Source organism: Rhipicephalus microplus, chromosome 7 (genome assembly GCF_043290135.1).
Source record: "Rhipicephalus microplus isolate Deutch F79 chromosome 7, USDA_Rmic, whole genome shotgun sequence".
Classification (NCBI taxonomy): domain Eukaryota; kingdom Metazoa; phylum Arthropoda; class Arachnida; order Ixodida; family Ixodidae; genus Rhipicephalus; species Rhipicephalus microplus.
The window spans coordinates 29,326,949-29,334,342 of NC_134706.1; positions in this window are offsets into that span (position 1 = coordinate 29,326,949).

A 7,394-nucleotide genomic window follows, 5' to 3' on the forward strand; every position below is an offset into this window, starting at 1 on the left:
ATGGGGACGATTTCCGCGCTCCGTGAGCGTTTGATTGGACACGCCCCCGATTGGACGGTTGGACGATTGGACGGGTGAAACTTGCTGTTTAGGGCGCCGTCCCACCACCGCGGTGAGCAGGGAGGCCTCCGTGACTCTGAAAGTGTGGGGGGGGAGGCGTCGTATGCGGAGAGATATAACGTTTTTAGTTAAAAAAAAAATGTGCCTGTCATTCGATGGTGGGATGGCTTGGGGCTTTGAGGGTAGAAGGCGCACGCAGCATGCGTTTGGTGACGTTGGCTATATAGTGTGCCTCGATGCGTGCCCCACCCTGTGTCCGGCGTTTACCATTAAAACGAATCTCTGTCTAGTGAAAATGATCTAACCGATTGACTCCGGGGAGATTTGTTCTTGTGGGTACGCGTATGACCATCGCTACAGCGCGAATCGCGTCGCCAAGCAAACTTGCAACGCTTGCGGCCGACATTCCTGCTCAAAATCTCTTAGAGTGCCAATGCCTTGATAAACACCATAACACGTTTTCGCGTGAGCAGACATGGATTGATATGTGGGGTTTACCGTCACAAAACCACCATATGATTATGACAGACGCCGCAGTGGAGGGCTCCGGAAATGTGGACCACCTGGACTTCTTTAACATACGTATTCTAGTTGCATGCAGAGTATCAGAGAAAAAGTGAAAGTGCTCTGACGCGAAAAAAAAAAGCTTGTGACCAGACAATTGTGATGGTAATAAATGAATAATTAGCTACGGAACTTTGCTTATGTGAAGAAATATGGGGAAGTGGAATGTGGTCACCCGTCCTCAGACGATCATCCCCTTCGTCATCGAGGCCAGGCAGCACGGGCGAGTCGTGACCCCGACCGAGACGACTGACATCCCGTGTTCGACGAAGACCCTTCGATCCACATCCAACCGGGGCCACACGACCACAGTCCACCCAGCAACAGGCTGGTTTCGATGAGTTGGCTTGCGAACAAGATGACTATGACGTCACCCTGATACAACACCCCTCGGATTCGAACCTGCCGCCTACCGACCAGGGAATGCTGTAGTTCTTGACCACTCACTCACTGGTCGGGTGATGTCTACGTAGTTTTTGCACAATATATGTGTTCGAGTTGTGACAGAGTGCTCGGAGAAAAAAGTGTAGATGCCCTGACGCGAGAAAAAAAAAGAAACATTTGTAGCTCGACGATCTTGTTGGTTAATAGTTTGCCAAGGATCAATAGTTAGCCAAGGACCCTAATCTGAGCACACGGGCCTACTGCATTTTCGCCTAGATCAAAAATGCAGCCGCCGCAGCCGGCGATTTGCGGTTCAGCAGCCGAGTACCTTAGCCACTATAGACCACCGCGCCGGGGTCGTGTGCCGACATTATTCACTGCCAAGCGGCCCGGAATAATATTACGACAGCAGAGCTTAGTTTCTAAATCATGCCAGCGAGAAGCGACGAGAAAAACTAAATCACAGCATATCTACGAAAGGAATGATGATCAGTGGGAAGAAGCATCCACCAATTCCTCCATGTTTCCATTTCTGCGTCCGTCCGTCCATACGTGCGCCCTTTCATGCGTCCGTCCGTGCGTTGGTTCGTGCGTCCGTCTGTGCGTGCGTCCACGCGTCCGTCCGTCTGTCTGTCCGTCTGCTTGTCTGTCTGTCCATCCGTCCGTCCATCTAGTGAACACTTCAAGCACCGCCATCTCGCTTCTTTTTATCACAGAGAGGGAATAAAACATTTATTTGTGACAAACGAAGGAATGTCGGTGAGTGGGATCCTTAGTCTGGGATCCTATCTACACGGGCCGCTGTCCTCGCTCGTCTCACGAGGACCTCTTGGGTCTTCGGATCCGAGCTGGACAGAGCTGCCTGTGCTGTGCTCTACAACTACCGCCATCCAGCGGACAATCCAAGGACTAAACTAGAGTACATACCACATTTCAGCAGTCGTTATAACGCTCTCGTTAACACTGAGAGCGTTATAACGACGCCGTGTTACGTTTTTAGTAACACGCGGATATGTGCCCGAGGGCGGGTATGTACCACATGTTACTCACTACGGCAACGGGGGACGCCCCTAAAAAGGAGGGTTAAGTGGCTGAGGAGGGGGGAGGGCTCACGCGACAAAGGGTTTTTCAAGTAGCCACTAAATGGACTCGCTAAATGAGCGGAGCTTGTTGCCCCATAAATTCACCGCCGCAACAAAAGTTTAGAATCCATCTGGTATGAGCGGAGTTAAACAAAGACTTGTCACAAGCGGTAATCGGATTCCCTCTTCTCTCGTCCTGACTAAAATGCTGAAAGCTATATAATATGCAGGCAGGGATGGTGGAGGTGGTAGGGGTTAGAAGAGGAAAAAGCCGCCCAATTTCTTTAGCCCGGTAGGGAGCACGGCGCAACGCTGTAGGGATGGCATGAGAGAAGAAAGTACTTTACGCGCGCCTCCTGACCTTGAACACTCTTTTTTCTCTCTTTATTTCTCCCTTCTTTTTTTTTTCTTCAAATGCATGGTTTTTCTACAGAACACCTACCAGCTTGGTTGTTCAGTGCGATTGCGTGTATAAGTGGTGGCCTCCCGTGGCTGCCATAGTAACAACCGAGCTCTCCCTATGGCCTCCGAGATGGCTGGCGCATGGCGTGGTAACCCAGGGCCACCACGCCTTTGGAATCTTGGAGGCCATGCTCTCCATGCCCCAATCCACCAAGGGCTGATACGAGGCCTGGGACGTAGTTTTTTCGGCCTGTGGCGCGATTTGTCGAGAGAAGAGCAAGTGATGTTCAGATGACTGAGAATTTATTGTAAATTACAGGCCGTGTGCTGCACTATAATACTTGGCACGCGTTTTATCGGGAGCCTCGTCAACCAATCGACAGCGTTTTCTGACCATGTTCAAAAAGTTTAGCAGGACCCTTCAAAACGAACCAATCGAGGCGACAAAAAAAAAACCAACAACCTCGATGATGTTATTGATCGCGATCGGAAATGGTCCCGCCTGATGCTTGTAGACGAAGTCGTGAAGATGGACTCGCCACGTCCATCGTTGTGCAATCTAAAAAAAAACTGAATGTGACGATTACTCGAGTTCAGTTTCTTTTTTAAAACAAGATTTGTTTATCATTACTCCTTTTAGCCTCGCTTACACCAATGAATTCTTTCGTGAGCTGTCTATTTCAAAACCCGTTTAGGATATCAAAAATTTAAATTATAAAACGAGATACTGCGGGACCAACAGACCAACCATCGAGGAGAACTCAGCAGATGCTAAGCTTTTGATGCGATTTTCAATTCCATTCAAGCGTCTAAACGTGACAAGTATTCGATAGATAATTTAAGAAGAATGCGTTTTAGTCCAACAAATACATTTCGATGTTCTCCTGATCATGTCAATATGCCAGTCTCATCGCCCAAACGCGCATTATTGACAGTATTCATTCGATTTATTACGTGGTATTCTTTTAAATAATTTATTTATTTGTTCATTATCATTCGACATTATTCCAATTACCTACTGAATATTAAACCATGAATTCTCGGCAAGTCCACTACAGTGGGCCTATGGCGTACTGTTAAAGGAACACACTAATACTAACTGTGGTTCGAGGTCTCATATCTACGATACAATTACCAGAGAAGCCGTAATGGGGTCCAGAAATTTCCATCATGTATTTTGTTTAACGTGCACCATCAGAAAGAAATACGTGGCATGCACTGACATGGCACAGCACACAGGCCTCCACCAATTCGCCTCCATTGAAATGTGACCAGTGCGCGGCCGTATCGAAGCGGCGATTTTCGGGTCATCAGCAGCCGAGCCCCACAGTCACTGTTCCACCGCGACGTACAAAACAAGCACAAACGAACAAGCAAGCAAGCCAGCAAAGCAAGCAAACAAGCAAGCTAGCAAACAAACAAACAACAAACAAACAAACAAGCAAGCAAGCAAACAAACAAACAAACAAACAGGCAGGCAGACAAACACAAAGCGCGCGCGAATGTGTCGAACGGCCTGCTCGCGTTAGCTCGCGATGGTGCCATACGCAGTAAGCGCATTATTAAACCGTATTCACACGGCGGACCAAATGGGGAGCCTGTGGATTACGTTATACGTCACCACACATCAGTCGTTCCGAAGGAGAGAGAGAGAGACAGAGAGAGATAGACTTAATTATTTCCGGCAGATTGCTGGGATAGGCTCCCACCTAAGGGCCAACGGAGAGACCGTGTCTCCCGGCAGCTTCCTTAGCCTGCTGGATTGCCCAAAGCTTTTGTCCAGGCCCTAACTGAGAGGCTGGAAAACAAATTGCTGGAGTGGAAGCTCCCGCAGAGCCTAGCCAGCGAAAGTGAAGCCCGATTTTGTCCCGCCAGGGTGTCGGAAACGTGCTCTTTTCTGGTAGTGCCCACTTCGCGATTAAGTGGCTTTGATATCTTAGCCTAAACGCTGCGTTAGTTCTGTATTAAAAGATAGTTGTTGCCGACAAAGTAACACAGAGAAACGAGCATAAGTGACTGATTCGGCTATGAACTTCGCCTCCAATAAGATGCGCTTACTGAGAAAAACTAGCAACACTAACACGCAGTTGCAGCACAACGGAAAATGTTGCCACTTTGAACTTATTGGGTGTGCGAGGGGAAAGCTCTCTTTCTTTTTTTATCTTTTGTAGTAGCTGAATGTTGGTAGTTTATCTACTTAGTGAGATGGACGCCGCAGGCGGCAACTTGCCATGGGCATGGTTGGACTCCCGGGCAATACTTTCCACTCCACCAACTTTTTTTTTTCAAAAACCTTCTTGGTTGTTCCGCCTCGGTTGTTCCAGTTTCTTCCCACACGGACCGACTCGTGAAACAGCGGAAACCAGAGAGAATCTGTGGGGATCCTTGGATAACAATGCTATCCTCGCTTGTAGCGTAAATTCTCCCCGGCCGGGTGAAATATTGCTGCAACGGGTTCAAATTACGTCACATGCCACGTGATTGATTCGCTCACATCACGTGACTTCAGGTTTAGCTCCACAAGCACGGCGCGGGACCGTTGGCTTCGTTGGCATTCGGCGCTAAGACCTCGCACCGTTCGGTTCTCCGCTTGCTCCACTAGTCTCTACCTGGTGGTCCATATTTGCTGAGCCAAGCACATCTAGAGAGTCTTCTTTCGAGGTGAGCACCCACTGTCCCATTAATGTCGGCAAAGGTAGGCAGCGGTGTCTGAAGCGGCTTAGCCATGCGTAACGTCTCGGCAGGCAGCGCCTAGCCGTATAGGCCTCGAGTGTCGTCGTAAACTCATCGGGCGTTCTTCACTCCTGATGGTTAAAGCTATATACATTTCAGAGGAACTCGACGGGGCAGCCGAACATGTTCTGATCCGTTAGCGCACCCCACCCTTCAGACCGTGCACGGTACCAGTTTTTTAGTGGGATACCAGTCCTTTGTTTCTCAGTGCATTCACGCGCTGCACGCAACTGTAAATGCCACACAAGGAGGAAACCTTATCACGAGTAGCATTTTGGCTTAATTATTCCCTGTATTCGTTGACGAACGCATTATAGCATGGCGCGTAGATAGGATGCGGTTGCATTTCGTTTCTGAGCAGTGAAGTTCGTTAAACTTACTCGAAAATGTCTTCGCGTCAAGTGTTCGCCGCACCGCGCGCTCCACTCGCGCGGCGGCGAGGCGGGCTTTCTTGGTCACGTGACTTCGCCCTATAGACGAAGGCGGCTAACGCTGCCGGCGCGACCACGCAACTTCGTCGATCAGTGATCGTATAATTGCGGCATGGTGTTGAGCGACATTGCTTAGTATCGCGCGTTCGTGTTGTCATTTGTAATTCACACCGGAACACTCGTGTAGTCCTATGAACGTTCGAAAGCTCGTCACGGTTCGAAATTACGGCGGGTTCGTCCGCGATCGGGGAGTGTTGCCATCGCGAAGTGGTCGCTGCGCGTAGCAACGTGGTTTTCCGGATTCGTCTCGCCCAGGATAAGTGATCGACGTGTGCTGTTCGGCAAGTGTCCATTTCACTCTTAATATTGCCCGCTTCAGCGGTGAGAACGTATTTTGATAACGGTGACCATCTCCCTTGTCAGGCTGCCGCAGACATAATAGAACACGCTGTTGGGGCTAGTTGGCGCTCTAAGTTGATGCTGTATACTGAAGTGACTGAAAAGGGAAAGAAGGAAGAAATAAGCGCAGTTCCGTTGCTGCCTCTCTCAAACGAGGGAACCTCCATAGTTTTGCGCAAGTGAAGGGGGGAATGAGAATTAAAGGGAGAGGAGAAAACAGGCAAGAAAAAGGTAGAGGGAAAAAAAGCGCATTCGAACTGCGAGTCGCGCGCGCGCAAAAAGAAGACCCGTATGCCGCACGCAGTCGACTGAGATTACCATAAAGGCCGGGGGTGCTGTGATGTGCACGTTTAAACACGGGCCATAGAAGAACCCACGAAGTGCAATTGGTTCGTCCAGCGAGAGGCCAAACCGATCAGCCACAGACTCGAAGGCGAGCAGGGGCACAACACAAAAATTGCGCCCGTGGGAGCCAACTGGGAGGGCCCTTAGCGCCATTCGAAGTCCCGAAGCAAGCCCAGTCAAGTTGTCATTCCTGGTTTTGATGTCAGGTTGCTGCGAGGTCGAAGTAGCGGGCTCTGTCGTCATGCTTCCGGGGACGGCGACACGAAGCGGCGGTTGTGAAAAAGCGCGCCGTGTCTGCGTCGCCGTCGAGCGCTTTCGGACGACGGTAGGGGCCGGCCGAGCTGTGGATGAGGGCGGGGCCGTCGTCGTTGTAGTGGGGACGACTCGCGCACTCGTTGTTGGGCGAGGGGCGGCCTGCGAGGTCACGTCGCCGGTACCGGCGAGCGCATCTCGGAAGGGGCGTTCCTTGATGATGGAGGCGTTGCTGCCAGGGGTCCTAGCGTGCTGCAGGGCTTGGCGGTGAGTCACGGTGCCGTCGGTTGAGGCCATGATGACCGCGGCCCTGCGATGGAGCTGCCAAGCTGGACAGCGCGGCTCGGTGGCAGGATGTTTCCTGCGACAGTTTATGCAGCGAGGGTGTGCTGCACACGATCCTGGGACGTGCTTGATGCCGCAGCGCAGAACCATTAGTCTCGAGAGCAGGTGGCGGTTGCGTGCCCGAAGCGTTCGCAACGGGAGCACTGCAGGGGCCGTGCCTGGCGGGGTCGACCAGGGCGCCTTTGCTTGTAAAGTAGTATATCCGGCAGGACAGTAGTCCCAGTGAATGTGCATTCACATGGACTACTGTCTCTGCGTTGCCTCTGCGTACGCCGGACACAAGGGGCACAGGTGAAGCAATATATTGTCGGCAAGGTCCTCAAAGAAGATCGTTGGGACCATTACAAAAACCATGCCAACACAGGTGTTCAGGTCGAGTTGTTTGGCTCGAACCTTG